Below are 16,328 nucleotides of genomic sequence, written 5' to 3'. Positions count from 1 at the left end.
TGCCCTACTGACACCATCCTCTGCTCTACTGACACCGTCCTCTGCCCTACTGACACCATCCACTGCCCTACTGACACCATCCACTGCTCTACTGACACCGTCCTCTGCTCTACTGACACCACCCACTGCCCTACTGACACCCTCCACTGCCCTACTGATACCGTCCACTGCTCTACTGACACCGTCCACTGCTCTACTGACACCGTCCTCTGCTCTACTGACACCGTCCACTGCTCTACTGACACCATCCACTGCTCTACTGACACCGTCCACTGCTCTACTGACACCGTCCTCTGCTCTACTGATACCGTCCACTGCTCTCCTGACACCGTCCACTGCTCTACTGACACCATCCACTGCTCTACTGACACCATCCACTGCTCTACTGACACCGTCCACTGCCCTACTGACACAGTCCTCTGCTCTACTGACACCATCCACTGCTCTACTGACACCATCCACTGCTCTACTGACACCGTCCACTGCCCTACTGACACCGTCCACTGCTCTACTGACACCATCCACTGCTCTACTGACACCATCCACTGCTCTACTGACACCATCCACTGCTCTACTGACACCGTCCACTGCCCTACTGACACAGTCCTCTGCTCTACTGACACCATCCACTGCTCTACTGACACCATCCTCTGCTCTACTGACACCATCCACTGCTCTACTGACACCGTCCACTGCTCTATGGACACCATCCACTGCTCTACTGACACCAGCCACTACCCTACTGACACCGTCCACTGCTCTACTGACACCGTCCACTGCCCTACTGACACCGTCCACTGCCCTACTGACACCGTCCACTGCTCTACTGACACCGTCCACTGCTCTACTGACACCGTCCACTACCCTACTGACACTGTCCACTGCTATACTGACACCGTCCACTGCCCTACTGACACCGTCCACTGCTCTATGGACACCATCCACTGCTCTACTGACACCATCCACTGCTCTATTGACACCATCCACTGCTCTACTGACACCGTCCACTGCCCTACTGACACCATCCACTGCTCTACTGACACCATCCACTGCTCTACTGACACCATCCACTGCTCTACTGACACCGTCCACTGTACTACTGACACCGTCCACTGCTCTATGGACACCATCCACTTCTCTACTGACACCAGCCACTACTCTACTGACACCGTCCACTGCTCTACTGACACTGTCCACTGCTCTATGGACACCATCCACTGCTCTACTGACACCATCCACTGCTCTACTGACATCGTCCACTGCCCTACTGACACCGTCCACTGCTCTACTGACACCGTCCACTGCTCTACTGACACCGTCCACTACCCTACTGACACTGTCCACTGCTCTACTGACACCATCCACTGCTCTACTGACACCGTCCACTGCTCTATGGACACCATCCACTGCTCTACTGACACCAGCCACTACCCTACTGACACCGTCCACTGCTCTACTGACACCGTCCACTGCCCTACTGACACCGTCCACTGCTCTACTGACACCGTCCACTGCTCTACTGACACCGTCCACTACCCTACTGACACTGTCCACTGCTCTACTGACACCGTCCACTGCTCTATGGACACCATCCACTGCTCTACTGACACCATCCACTGCTCTATTGACACCATCCACTGCTCTGCTGACACCATCCACTGCTCTACTGACACCATCCACTGCTCTACTGACACCGTCCACTGCTCTACTGACACCGTCCACTGTACTACTGAAACCGTCCACTGCTCTATGGACACCATCCACTGCTCTACTGACACCAGCCACTACCCTACTGACACCGTCCACTGCTCTACTGACACCGTCCACTGCCCTACTGACACTGTCCACTGCTCTACTGACACCGTCCACTACCCTACTGACACTGTCCACTGCTCTACTGACACCGTCCACTGCCCTACTGACACCGTCCACTGCTCTACTGACACCATCCACTGCTCTACTGACACCGTCCACTGCTCTACTGACACCATCCACTGCTCTACTTATACCGTCCACTGCCCTACTGACACCGTCCACTGCTCTACTGATACCGTCCACTGCCCTACTGCGCATGTGTGTTTGAGCCTCAGGGATCACACCGTAATGCAATAGGCTGTGCACACCTATGGGGGGAAGGGAACATTATTAACAATAGTTAGTCTCATTCAGACAGATGTTGACACCCGTCCTGTGTGCTTCGCTGCTGTTTTCTGCATCCACCCCGCACCTGTATGCAGATCAGATTATGACATACAGCTGTGTCGGTGCAACCGCAGCATCTGCAGCCAACTTTGATGAGCTTCCTGTGTGCAGCTCCAAGGCTGATGCAGACGCAGGAAACAGCGGCTCAGTGCACAGGAGGGGTGTCAAGTGTGACCAAGCATTGATGCGTTTCCATGCGCCACGCTTGAGAAACGCAGGGAAAAAAAGGTCCCCAACTCTTTTCCAAAAATATGCTGCACCAAACCGCATTTGCTGCTGCATGTCTGCCACAGTGCAGTTGGCCTAGCAGGTGATTTTGCCAGAAAAAAATGAAGATGAACTGACATAAAGAGCTGCTGGCGACCCAGAATCGCTCAGACATCAGCACCAAACATCCCGACCAACGCATTTCGTCCAATGGGTGTAATACTAAGGGGTCCTATTGGACGAAACGCGACTAGGAGGACTAGAGGCTCCTCTTGCTTATGTTTCCCTGTTGACAGGCTGGGGGTGAGCTGGGTTATATGACAGCTGGATATCCATAAGGAAAAGGGGACTTAAAATATTTGATCACCTCTGCGGTTTTTACTTTTTGAGCTATAAATAAAAAATGAGTGACAATTTTGTAATTTTTTTTACTTTCTGCTATAAAATATCCAAAAAAATAAATAAAAATAAAAATTTCTTCATCAGTTTAGGCCGATATCTATTCTTCTACATATTTTTAGTATTAGAAAATCATAATAAGCGTTTATTGATTGGTTTGCGCAAAAGTTATCGCGTCCACAAAATGGGCGATAGATTTATGGCATTTTTATTTTTATTTTATTTTTTTTTGTTAGCAATTTTGATTAGCGATTTTTAGAGGGACTTCGACATTGCGGCGGATAGACAAGCCGCCACCATGAATTCAAAACTCAGTATTCAGTAGTAGGCGTTATATTTTTTTCCGCTCTTCTTTTACGCGGTTTGGACAGTTTGTAGGCGCAGAGAATTTGTAGCATTTTAGCACTTTTTAGTATTTTTTTTTTTTGCTGATTAAATTATCAGCAGAACCAGAAATTCCTGCAGATTTCCCCCCAAGTCACATTCAGAGCCATAGAGATTGCTGGATGCTCCTCTAGCGCCATCTTGTGTTCAAAATTAGGAACAGCCGAGTCAATACTGGGATACAGCAGATGAGACTGAAATAAGTCATATTATTCCCTAATCAATTAGCTAAACATTTGCCTAATGAATCTTCTTGGTGTTTTAGACAATGTATCCATCCTGGATCTCTTCTCCATATGAAGAACAGCGACCACTCAGCTGATATCAACGTATGAGAGGCCGACAGCCGCTGTTGGCACCACGCTGCAGGCCACGGGGCTACCTGTGCTCAGGGATGGATGTCTGAGTCCTGGGCGGGATGGCACTCTGATCTCCCCTCCTCCTCCTCCACTGTCCGAGCCGGGGAGTGCTGGACGTGGCTGCGGGTGACCCACCCCTGGAGACCTCGCTTCGGGGGCCATTACTTCTCCTCCCGGCCCAACAGAAAGTGGGCCCTGAGACCATTGCCCAATCAGGCCCCAGGACCCGCTTCCTGATTGGCCGGGAAGATAATCAGGAAGACAGTAGCGAATATTCATTCGCTATTTTTCACACAACTGGGTGGGCTCAGAGTGCAGTGCTCTGTACCCCCTTTTTTTTTTAGAGCCTCTGGCTCTAATCATGTGCTTCAAAAAAAAAAATCTCATTAGAATCCATGTGTCCAGCATGTAGATTAGGGGGCCGGACACATGGATTAGGGGGCGGAGCCCCCTGTATGGATGGGCCGCCACTGCCAGCTGCTATTGGCATAGATCTGTGTACTGGGGCACAGGAATCAGGAAACACATTGAAAGAAAACCCCAAAAATATAAGGGGGGGGAGGGACACACCCCTGGGATGAGCACGGTGGGTGGTGCCAGGGAGAGGGGGAGGAGATCACCGAACGTCCATCACATGATCTCCCCTTCCTGTTACTGACCCGAGAAGAAATTAGTAAAACGTCTCGTTCGGGTTCTGATGTCACTTCCCCCACACGGTACGGCCAGGGAAGGAGCTAATGGTGTGCGATCTGTGTACTATTAGCTTCATTGGAGGGCAGGTGAGACATCGGGGGTCTTATGGAACCCACATGTCTCATTTGGGAGAACCGGTCACCAAATAATGCATCACATAAAGGACTTTGTCTCCCCCATTGTCACGTACCTGGTGGAGGCCAAGATGATGAGATGTCCTCCCTGACACTTCTAGTCCTATTTCCCTGGAGCTGCTGTCCCCAGCAGAGTCCTCCTATACATCTGATGTCCCCAGCAGAGTCCTCCTATACATCTGCTGTCCCCAGCAGAGTCCTCCTATACATCTGATGTCCCCAGCAGAGTCCTCCTATACATCTGATGTCCCCAGCAGAGTCCTCCTATACATCTGATGTCCCCAGCAGAGTCCTCCTATACATCTGATGTCCCCAGCAGAGTCCTCCTATACATCTGATGTCCCCAGCAGAGTCCTCCTATACATCTGATGTCCCCAGCAGAGCCCTCCTATACATCTGATGTCCCCAGCAGAGTCCTCCTATACATCTGATGTCCCCAGCAGAGTCCTCCTATACATCTGATGTCCCCAGCAGAGTCCTCCTATACATCTGATGTCCCCAGCAGAGTCCTCCTATACATCTGATGTCCCCAGCAGAGTCCTCCTATACATCTGGTGTCCCCAGCAGAGTCCTCCTATACATCTGATGTCCCCAGCAGAGTCCTCCTATACATCTGATGTCCGCAGCAGAGTCCTCCTATACACCTGATGTCCCCAGCAGAGTCCCCCTATACATCTGGTGCCCTTATCAGAGTCCCCCTATACATCTGTGTCCCCATCAGAGTCCCCCTATACATCTAATGTCCCCATCAGAGTCCCCCTATACATCTAATGTCCCCATCAGAGTCCCCCTATACATCTAATGTCCCCATCAGAGTCCCCCTATACATCTAATGTCCCCATCAGAGTCCCCCTATACATCTAATGTCCCCATCAGAGTCCCCCTAAACATCTAATGTCCCCATCAGAGTCCCCCTATACATCTGGTGTCCCCATCAGAGTCCCCTGCTGCTATGGGCTGTAGCCCCAGATCTTTCGTAGACCCAGCAATGCCCCTGGCTGATCGTGTGCTTCTCCAGAGACCCCGGGGGGGGGGGGGGGACTGTATACGGGGTGAACACCCCAGACCGTAAGTGGAGACGTATTACTCTACCGGTTTTATTGGTAAAGTCTGTGGATTGGGCCTGGTGCTGTAACAAGCCTGAGGGTGAGGAACCTCATGTCAGCCGCGCTCATTTCCATACACGTGTTCATGAGCAGAGGAGCACACGTCCGTGCACATGCACATACACACCAAGGCGTGCACATGGGCGCACAAGCATGCCCGTCTCTGAACCTGGTGCCCGATGGCCTATTTATACCCGAGGCTCAGGGTGAGGTCCCCACCTTTTCTTCAAGTCAAAACCGAACAGCGCACAACAATTTTTATTTATAGTATAAACTATACATATATTTTACTATTAAATAACAATTTTAATCACATGAAGTTAATAACAAGAGTTCCCCTTTACATCAGAGTCCACAGAGTTCCCCTTTACATCAGAGTCCGCAGAGTTCCCCTTTACATCAGAGTCCACAGAGTTCCCCTTTACATCAGAGTCCACAGAGTTCCCCTTTACATCAGAGTCCACAGAGTTCCCCTTTACACCAGAGTCCACAGAGTTCCCCTTTACATCAGAGTCCGCAGAGTTCCCCTTTACATCAGAGTCCACAGAGTTCCCCTTTACATCAGAGTCCACAGAGTTCCCCTTTACACCAGAGTCCACAGAGTTCCCCTTTACATCAGAGTCCGCAGAGTTCCCCTTTACATCAGAGTCCACAGAGTTCCCCTTTACATCAGAGTCCGCAGAGTTCCCCCTTTACATCAGAGTCCACAGAGTCCCCCTTTACATCAGAGTCCGCAGAGTTCCCCTTTACATCAGAGTCCACAGAGTTCCCCTTTACATCAGAGTCCACAGAGTTCCCCTTTACACCAAAGTCCACAGAGTTCCCCTTTACATCAGAGTCCGCAGAGTTCCCCTTTACATCAGAGTCCACAGAGTTCCCCTTTACATCAGAGTCCACAGAGTTCACGTTTACATCAAAGTCCGCAGAGTCCCCCTTTACAACAGAGTCCACAGAGTTCCCCTTTACATCAGAGTCCGCAGAGTTCCCCTTTACATCAGAGTCCACAGAGTTCCCCTTTACATCAGAGTCCACAGAGTTCACGTTTACATCAAAGTCCGCAGAGTCCCCCTTTACAACAGAGTCCACAGAGTTCCCCTTTACATCAAAGTCCACAGAGTCCCCCTTTACATCAGAGTCCACAGAGTTCCCCTTTACATCAGAGTCCGCAGAGTTCCCCTTTACATCAGAGTCCACAGAGTTCCCCTTTACATCAGAGTCTGCAGAGTTCCCCTTTACATCAGAGTCCACAGAGTTCCCCTTTACATCAGAGTCTGCAGAGTTCCCCTTTACACCAGAGTCCACAGAGTTCACGTTTACATCAAAGTCCGCAGAGTCCCCCTTTACAACAGAGTCCACAGAGTTCCCCTTTACATCAAAGTCCGCAGAGTCCCCCTTTACATAAGAGTCCACAGAGTTCCCCTTTACATCAAAGTCCGCAGAGTTCCCCTTTACATCAGAGTCCGCAGAGTTCCCCTTTACATCAGAGTCCACAGAGTTCCCCTTTACATCAGAGTCCACAGAGTTCCCCTTTACATCAGAGTCCACAGAGTTCCCCTTTACATCAGAGTCCACAGAGTCCCCCTTTACATCAGAGTCCGCAGAGTTCCCCTTTACATCAGAGTCCACAGAGTTCCCCTTTACATCAGAGTCCACAGAGTTCCCCTTTACACCAAAGTCCACAGAGTTCCCCTTTACATCAGAGTCCGCAGAGTTCCCCTTTACATCAGAGTCCACAGAGTTCCCCTTTACATCAGAGTCCACAGAGTTCACGTTTACATCAAAGTCCGCAGAGTCCCCCTTTACAACAGAGTCCACAGAGTTCCCCTTTACATCAAAGTCCACAGAGTCCCCCTTTACATCAGAGTCCACAGAGTTCCCCTTTACATCAGAGTCCGCAGAGTTCCCCTTTACATCAGAGTCCACAGAGTTCCCCTTTACATCAGAGTCTGCAGAGTTCCCCTTTACATCAGAGTCCACAGAGTTCCCCTTTACATCAGAGTCTGCAGAGTTCCCCTTTACACCAGAGTCCACAGAGTTCCCCTTTACATCAAAGTCCGCAGAGTCCCCCTTTACATAAGAGTCCACAGAGTTCCCCTTTACATCAAAGTCCGCAGAGTTCCCCTTTACATCAGAGTCCGCAGAGTTCCCCTTTACATCAGAGTCCACAGAGTTCCCCTTTACATCAGAGTCCACAGAGTTCCCCTTTACATCAGAGTCCACAGAGTTCCCCTTTACATCAAAGTCAGCAGAGTTCCCCTTTACATCAGAGTCCGCAGAGTTTTCCTTTTACATCTGAACTCGCAAAGTTCCCTTTCACTGTAAGGGGGGACCACTGAGAACTCTGATGTACGGAGAGGACTCTGATTGAAGGGGGAACACTGTGGCCTCTGGTGTAAAGGGGAAATCTGATGTAAGTGGTGCTCTGAGAACCCGGATTTACCTTAGTGTACTCACTCAGAGACAGGAGAGAGAAGGGGGGGAGGTTTCAGTCACAGACAGGGATGGATGGTGAGCTCACTCTCCCCTTAGCAGTCAGCGCCTCTCATCCAGATGTATGAAATGGAATTTTAATTTCTAGCCCCCCACTTTCCTGTTTTTGAGGAAAAGCACCAGAGATTGGAATGTGGGCAGACACAGAGGGGTGAGGAAGAGGAGCAGATCGAGCCGTCTCTCCTCTCCTGTGTGTGTGTGTGTGTGTGGGCGGGGGAGGGGGGTGGATTGATAGGTTGGTGCTAACTTTGGGCAGTGTGAAAGAGAGTGTAACAGCCACTCACGTCTTAGACAACTGCAGCCAGCAACCCTGCCGGGGAAATCATAGTCTGGTCTGAATAATGTGTCCGGGTTTCAGGCTGTCTGAAACCCGGACACATGGTTCCAAACCCTTAACTGTCCGGGTGAATCCCGGACAGGTGACAACCCTAGCTCAGGGCCAGATTAACATAGGGGCTTTTGGAGCTGAAGCTCCAAGCTTCTGCCTTAAAATTGTCCTGCCCAGCCAGCAGTAAACGCCCGATTTCTCCTGTCCATAAACGTCTATGGGACAGGGGAAGCTGTGTGTAAATGTAGGGGTGTCTGGCTGTACCTGTGTTGGCTCACTGTGGTTATTACAATGTCACAGAGTACAGTCCCCCCCCCCCCCCCCCCTCGCACAAATGGCTCACACTGGTTTGCTGTGTTTTACCCGCAGTCCTATTGACTTCTATTAGGTTGCATGTTTTTTCTGCATTTTCCTGCATGCTGCATCTTTGGCGCACTGTCAGAAAATGCGGCAAAAACCGGCGACCTGATATAAATCAATAGGACTGCAACTAAAATGGCAGATACACAAGCAGTGCGAGCCCAAAGACCTGTACACCCCCTCTGCAGAACTTGGTCTGTTCAATAATGCCGGTGTCCTGTCGGATAGTGTCCCCCGTCGGATAGTGTCCCCCGTCGGATAGTGTCCCCCGTCGGATAGTGTCCCCCGTCGGATAGTGTCCCCCGTCGGATAGTGTCCGCTGTGCACTGCGCATGCGCAGTACACAGGACAAGCAGATTACGAAAATAGCCGAAGATGAACGGCGCCTGCGCACTGAGTCCAGGTTCTATCCCCACCATCCAAGTGGACAAAGAGTCAGAATAAAAAATAGCTGAGTGCAGCGAGGCCGTGCCCGAAGCGTGGCGAGCGAAGGGAGCCTGCGAGGGGCCCTCTAATATGTGCAGCCCTATGTCCACTTGGATGGTGGGGCTCGCACCTGGACTCAGGGCGCAGGCGCCGTTCATCTTCAGAGATTTTCCGAATCTCCTTCTGCTCCGTAGTGCGCAAGCGCTGCGCCTGCACAGTTCAGAGCGGACACTTTTCGATGGCCGGACTGTATCTGTCACAACACCGGCATTCATTTTACACACAGCCATACCATCCCAGCTCAGGAAGGGGTGGGGGCTCCACGGATTTGTTTGACTATGCAGGCCCTGTCCCTGGTGGCAGGCTGCTGGTGGCAAGAGACACGCTGTATCTGGTGACAGGCTGCTGGTGGCAAGAGGCACGCTGTATCTGGTGACAGGCTGCTGGTGGCAAGAGACACGCTGTATCTGGTGACAGGCTGCGGGTGGCAAGATACACGCTGTATCTGGTGACAGGCTGTGGGTGGCAAGTGACACGCTGTATCTGGTGACAGGCTGCTGGTGGCAAGAGACACGCTGTATCTGGTGACAGGCTGTGGGTGGCAAGTGACACGCTGTATCTGGTGACAGGCTGCTGGTGGCAAGTGACACGCTGTATCTGGTGACAGGCTGCGGGTGGCAAGTGACACGCTGTATCTGGTGGCAGGCTGCGGGTGGCAAGTGACACGCTGTATCTGGTGACAGGCTGCTGGTGGCAAGTGACACGCTGTATCTGGTGACAGGCTGCTGGTGGCAAGTGACACGCTGTATCTGGTGACAGGCTGCTGGTGGCAAGATACACGCTGTATCTGGTGACAGGCTGCTGGTGGCAAGAGACACGCTGTATCTGGTGACAGGCTGTGGGTGGCAAGAGACACGCTGTATCTGGTGACAGGCTGCGGGTGGCAAGAGACATGCTGTATCTGGTGACAGGCTGCGGGTGGCAAGAGACATGCTGTATCTGGTGACAGGCTGTGGGTGGCAAGTGACACGCTGTATCTGGTGACAGGCTGCGGGTGGCAAGTGGCACACAGTATCTGGTGACAGGCTGCGGGTGGCAAGAGACACGCTGTATCTGGTGACAGGCTGCGGGTGGCAAGAGACACGCTGTATCTGGTGACAGGCTGCTGGGGGCAAGAGACACGCTGTATCTGGTGACAGGCTGCGGGTGGCAAGTGACACGCTGTATCTGGTGACAGGCTGGTGGTGGCAAGAGACACGCTGTATCTGGTGACAGGCTGCGGGTGGCAAGAGACACGCTGTATCTGGTGACAGGCTGCTGGTGGCAAGAGACATGCTGTATCTGGTGACAGGCTGCTGGTGGCAAGAGACACGCTGTATCTGGTGACAGGCTGCTGGTGGCAAGAGACACGCTGTATCTGGTGACAGGCTGCTGGTGGCAAGAGACACGCTGTATCTGGTGACAGGCTGCGGGTGGCAAGAGACACGCTGTATCTGGTGACAGGCTGCTGGTGGCAAGAGACACACTGTATCTGGTGACAGGCTGCTGGTGGCAAGAGACACGCTGTATCTGGTGACAGGCTGCGGGTGGCAAGTGACACGCTGTATCTGGTGACAGGCTGCGGGTGGCAAGTGACACGCTGTATCTGGTGACAGGCTGCGGGTGGCAAGTGACACGCTGTATCTGGTGACAGGCTGCTGGTGGCAAGAGACACGCTGTATCTGGTGACAGGCTGCTGGTGGCAAGAGACACGCTGTATCTGGTGACAGGCTGTGGGTGGCAAGTGACACGCTGTATCTGGTGACAGGCTGCGGGTGGCAAGAGACATGCTGTATCTGGTGACAGGCTGCGGGTGGCAAGAGACACACTGTATCTGGTGACAGGCTGCTGGTGGCAAGAGACACGCTGTATCTGGTGACAGGCTGCGGGTGGCAAGTGACACGCTGTATCTGGTGACAGGCTGCGGGTGGCAAGTGACACGCTGTATCTGGTGACAGGCTGCTGGTGGCAAGAGACACGCTGTATCTGGTGACAGGCTGCGGGTGGCAAGTGACACGCTGTATCTGGTGGCAGGCTGCGGGTGGCAAGAGACACACTGTATCTGGTGACAGGCTGCTGGTGGCAAGAGACACGCTGTATCTGGTGACAGGCTGCGGGTGGCAAGTGACACGCTGTATCTGGTGGCAGGCTGCGGGTGGCAAGAGACACGCTGTATCTGGTGACAGGCTGCTGGTGGCAAGAGACACGCTGTATCTGGTGACAGGCTGCGGGTGGCAAGTGACACGCTGTATCTGGTGGCAGGCTGCGGGTGGCAAGAGACACACAGTATCTGGTGACAGGCTGCTGGTGGCAAGAGACATGCTGTATCTGGTGACAGGCTGCGGGTGGCAAGAGACACGCTGTATCTGGTGACAGGCTGCGGGTGGCAAGAGACACGCTGTATCTGGTGACAGGGTGCGGGTGGCAAGTGACACGCTGTATCTGGTGACAGGCTGCGGGTGGCAAGTGACACGCTGTATCTGGTGACAGGCTGCGGGTGGCAAGTGACACGCTGTATCTGGTGACAGGTGAGAGTATATTTCATTTGTTTTAGCGAAAAATTGTTTGCATTTTCATATTTTTTTCCATAAAAAGGCCCACCAAAATCCTCAGCACCAGGCCCATGATGCTCCTAATCTGGCCCTGCCTCAGGCCTGTTGATATAATTGCTGGATGGTCTTCAGCTCATACCCTGTGACCCGAGTTCTCTAAAGCTTGCTAGACCCTGTTACTGACCCGGCTACATCTGACTCTTCTCTGGATTTCCCTCGCCTGCTCGTGTTTGCTGCTCATCCGTGTTCATGACCTCAGCCCCGACTTTCCACCAAGATTCTTCCTGCTGATTTTGAACTTCACTGCCAGCACATTGCTGACCCTTCCCTCTCTCTGACCCGGACTCGTGATTCTGCACCTATCCGCCTGCCTGTTACTGACCTCAGCTTGTGACCTGACTCACTTCTGCTCATCCGACCTCAGTATTTCCAAACTCTTTTGGCTAAGATCAAGGGTAGTATCTGTTCTTATCCGTTACCAAAGGAGGCGCTGTGCTACCCCTATAGAGAGGGGAGGGCTAGCGCTTCCAATGGCATAATTAGCACCTGGAAGGGCGGTTTCGGTAGGGTTCACACCGCCCTGCCCCGACGGATACTGGGGGGCCGGTGCATGTTCAAGTCTGAGCCGTCCAGAAGGGTGCCCCTGGTGAGGATGGGTGCTGCTATTGGTCTGTCCCTGAGGGTCGGGTACCTGTCCTTCTGGCCTGGATTGGGGTAGTTCTAGCCCCGGACAGTTTTTCGGGAGGGAACACCGGCTCCTCTCTAGCTGTGGGGGAATTAGCAGCTAGTACTTCCCGAATGTAATTAGGTAGGAGTGATGGGAGTGATGGGAGTGACGGTGCAGCCTGATGGCAAAGGGCTCTCACCAAGCTCTCAGAACTTCATGCCTTCCTGCCTGGGGTGGGGGCTGCTGTGGTCTGGGCTGTTGGTCAGGGAGGTCTTGAAAGCCTCTGGAGTATGTGCCCCCTGGAGTGGCAGTCCAGGGGTGCCTAAAAATCACTGTGAGTGAGGGTCACGTTGATTTTGGGCACCATGGTCACTGCACCATATAGCACGCTTTTTTTGGCACCTGCCTCTTGTGCCAGACCATGTTTTAAGTACCCTTGTCCCTGTCAGGAGCCTAACGCCCCGGGAGATTCAGGGCAAGGCCCTCTGATTTCAGAGGGCTTGTGTACCCGTTGCACTTTTTTGTGCATCACTCCCTATGTGTGTGCACATTTTTTTTGGCACCGGGTGACGTTTTTGAGTGTGTTTTGCACGCCATCGGCTTTCAAAAAAAATGTCAAACTCAAGTTGACTTGTCCAACTTCCTGGCACCTGCACTCTTCCTCTGCACTAGCAGTCCCTGTCTCCACCACCAGGGGTGCCTGGATGGGAATTGTACAGGAGGCCACCATCTCCAGCACCACAGACGGGTACTGTACTGTACGTGAGGCTGAGCTTACTATTGCCGGACATCCAGTTTGTTTGCAACTGTTCAAGTCAGGGGCCCTCAGGAAACCTGGAAAGGTCAAAGGTCCGAGAGACTTTATTATATTATTATTATTGTTCAGCTAGTCAGGGATGATGGGGGATCTTACTAGACAAAGAGGGATCTATGGGAGAAAGTTTCAGGCATTGGGACTGCCAGTGCCGGGACAAGGTCATCCAGCGCCCAGGGCAAAGATGCCAAACTGCACCCCCCCCTTTCCCTTAGGGTTAGGCTCCGGGTGCCCCCTACCCCTGAAATATACCATTGCGCCGGGGGCAGCCTCCTGCCCACCCATTGTCCCGGCCCTGGGGACTGCTACAGTTGGATCCCAGTGGAGCTCACGTTTCTGACAGGGATGGACTTTTTGTGGTGCCTTGTAGAGGGGTGAAGTGTGACTCCCTGGGGGGGCTTCGGTCATTACAGTTTGTGGTAACTGATTGTGTTCCTTTCTCTGCCTGAAGGCAAACGTCGAAGGAGATGGACGATCAGAAAGCCAGGCAGGGCTGGTCCTACTAGGCGAACTAGGCACCCGCCTGGGGTGAACTGCCCTCTAGCCAGTTGTTGCTGGGTCCAAACCTCCCCCTGTCCCCAGAGCATCCTGCCCAAATACCCCGTCAGTGTCCCTGCTGCCACAGCTGCGCCGCTCAGCAACAGCGCAGGCTGTACAGCAATCAGAGCTGTCCCTACATGTACAGTGGCTGACAGCATCCACCACCACCCCTGCCTGCTGTTCTCATTGCTAGGGTTTGGTTGCTAGGACCGCCCATGTCCTAGCAACCATTCACATGCTTGCCCCTGCATTCAGAGGAGGAGGAGGAAGTTCCTACTCCAAACCTATCCAGTCCCAGTGCCCAGCCTTCCAGCTTCCACCTGTCCTGTAGCCGACTGCTGCAATGAGATGGAACGGATCCTGATGTCAGCAATGGGGTCTTCACAATACTCCCTCCTCCCCCTCCACTACCCCAACTATTCTCTTACACCTCTCCACTCTCCTCACCCTACTTTGCTCCTCCATTCTAACTTTGGGAACCCTATTGAAAGTGAATGGGCTTTAGGGGGTTTTGGGGGACCCTGATGGCAGGTCTCTTTAGGGACCCTGATGTAAGAGGACTCTGGGGACCCTGATGTAAGGGGGTTGCTTTGGGGTTCCTAATGAAAGGGGGGCTCTGATGTAAGGGGGAACTCTGTTGTCCCTGATCTAAGGAGGGGGGGGCTCTGGGGACCCTGATTTAAAGAGGAGGGCTCTAGGGGGACCCTGATGTAAGGGAGGGCTATGGGGGGCCCTGATGTAAAGGGGGGCTCTGGGGAGCCTAATGAAAGTGGGGTTACTGATGTAAGGGCAAATTCTGGGGATCCTGATTTAAGGAGGGGGAACTCTGGGGACCCTGATGTAAGGGAGGAACTCTGGGGACTATGGCTTAAAGAGAGGGGACCCTGATGTAAAGGGGAGGATGTCTCTGGGGACCCTGATGGAAGGTCTCTTTCAGGGCCCTGATGTAAGAGGGGCTATGGGGACCCTGATGTAAGGGGGTTACTTTGGGGATCCTAATGAAAGGGAGACTCTGATATAAGGGGGAACTCTGGGGTCCCTGGTCTAAGGAGGGGGGGCTCTGGGGACCCTAATTTAAAGAGGGAGGGCTCCGGGGGGGGGCCCTGATGTAAGGGGGGCTCTGGGGAGCCTAATGAAAGTGGGGTTACTGATGTAAGGGCAAACTCTGGGGATCCTGATTTAAGGAGGGGGAACTCTGGGGACCCTGATGTAAGGGAGGAATTCTGGGGACCATGGCTTAAGGAGAGGGGACCCTGATGTAAGGGGGGGGGGTGACTCTGGGAACACTGATGAAAGGAGGGGGACTCTGGGGACCCTGATATAAGGGAACTCTAATGAAAGGGGTCAATTCTGATGTAAGGGGGTCAGACCTAAAGCTGTGTAAGGGGCCCCAAAATTTCTGATAGCTGTTGTGTCCCCCACACGTGCGTTCCGCATACCTCTGCAGTATTGGATAATGTTAGCTGGAGATTAAGCTCAGATCCTGCAAACTCCAGCCAATCCATGAAGAAGAGGTGTCCAGCCAATGAGACGCCGCGCAAGCCGTGTGACATCACTTCCTCCCAGTTCCCCATTCAGTCTACACATGGAGCTAACGTTGGCAAGGAGGTGAGAAAACTCCAAGAAGCTGGTCTTGCCTAGGGCACAGAATAGTCCATCACCGGCCCTGACGCCAGGTCATTAGTTGGGTCAGGAAATTGCACGTTTAGCTGGGGAAGGAGATTCAGTGTCAGCGATGAGACGTCCGATCAATCTGTATCCAGTCAGGCAGCTCCTTGGATACATTGTTGTTACGTTTAACCCCTTGCCGACCAGCGACATGCCCATACATCACTGGACTTCAAGTGGTTATACTGGTATGATATGTAGCCACAGGCATCACCCCCTAATGGTTTTCTCAGAGCTGGAAGTTGACTTTTTTGTACAATGCATCCGGAAAGTATTCACAGTGCTTCACTTTTTCCACATTTTGTTATGTTACAGCCGTATTCCAAAATGGATACAATTCCTTATTTTCCTCAATCCCCCATAATGACAACGCAAAAGAAGTTTGAAATCTTTGCAAATTTATTAAAAATAACAAAGTATAAAAATCCCATGTACATAAGTATCACAGGCTCCTCCCATGTACAGAGGACTCCTCCCACATACACAAGTATCACAGGCTCCTCCCATGTACATATCAAGGCTCCTCCCATGTACATAAGTATCACAGAGTCCTCTATCACAGGCTCCTCCCATGTACATATCACAGGCCCCTCCCATGTATTATTATTATTATTATTCAGGATTTATATAGCGCCAGCAATTTACGCAGCGCTTACACAAGTATCACAGGCTCCTCCCATGTACATATCACAGGCTCCTCCCATGTACATATCACAGGCTCCTCCCATGTACACAAGTATCACAGGCTCCTCCCACGTACATAAGTATCACAGGCTCCTCCCATGTACATAAGTATCACAGGTTCCTCCCATGTACATAAGTATCACAGGTTCCTCCCATGTACATAAGTATCACAGGCTCCTCCCACGTACATAAGTATCACAGGCTCCTCCCATGTACATAAGTATCACAGGTTCCTCCCATGTACATAAGTATCACAGGCTCCTCCCATGTACATAA

The sequence above is a fragment of the Lithobates pipiens genome, unplaced genomic scaffold (assembly GCF_037356315.1).
Source record: "Lithobates pipiens isolate NorthernLeopardFrog02 unplaced genomic scaffold, aLitPip1_a1.2 Scaffold_27, whole genome shotgun sequence".
Lineage (NCBI taxonomy): Eukaryota > Metazoa > Chordata > Amphibia > Anura > Ranidae > Lithobates > Lithobates pipiens.
This window is presented reverse-complemented; position numbering follows the sequence as displayed.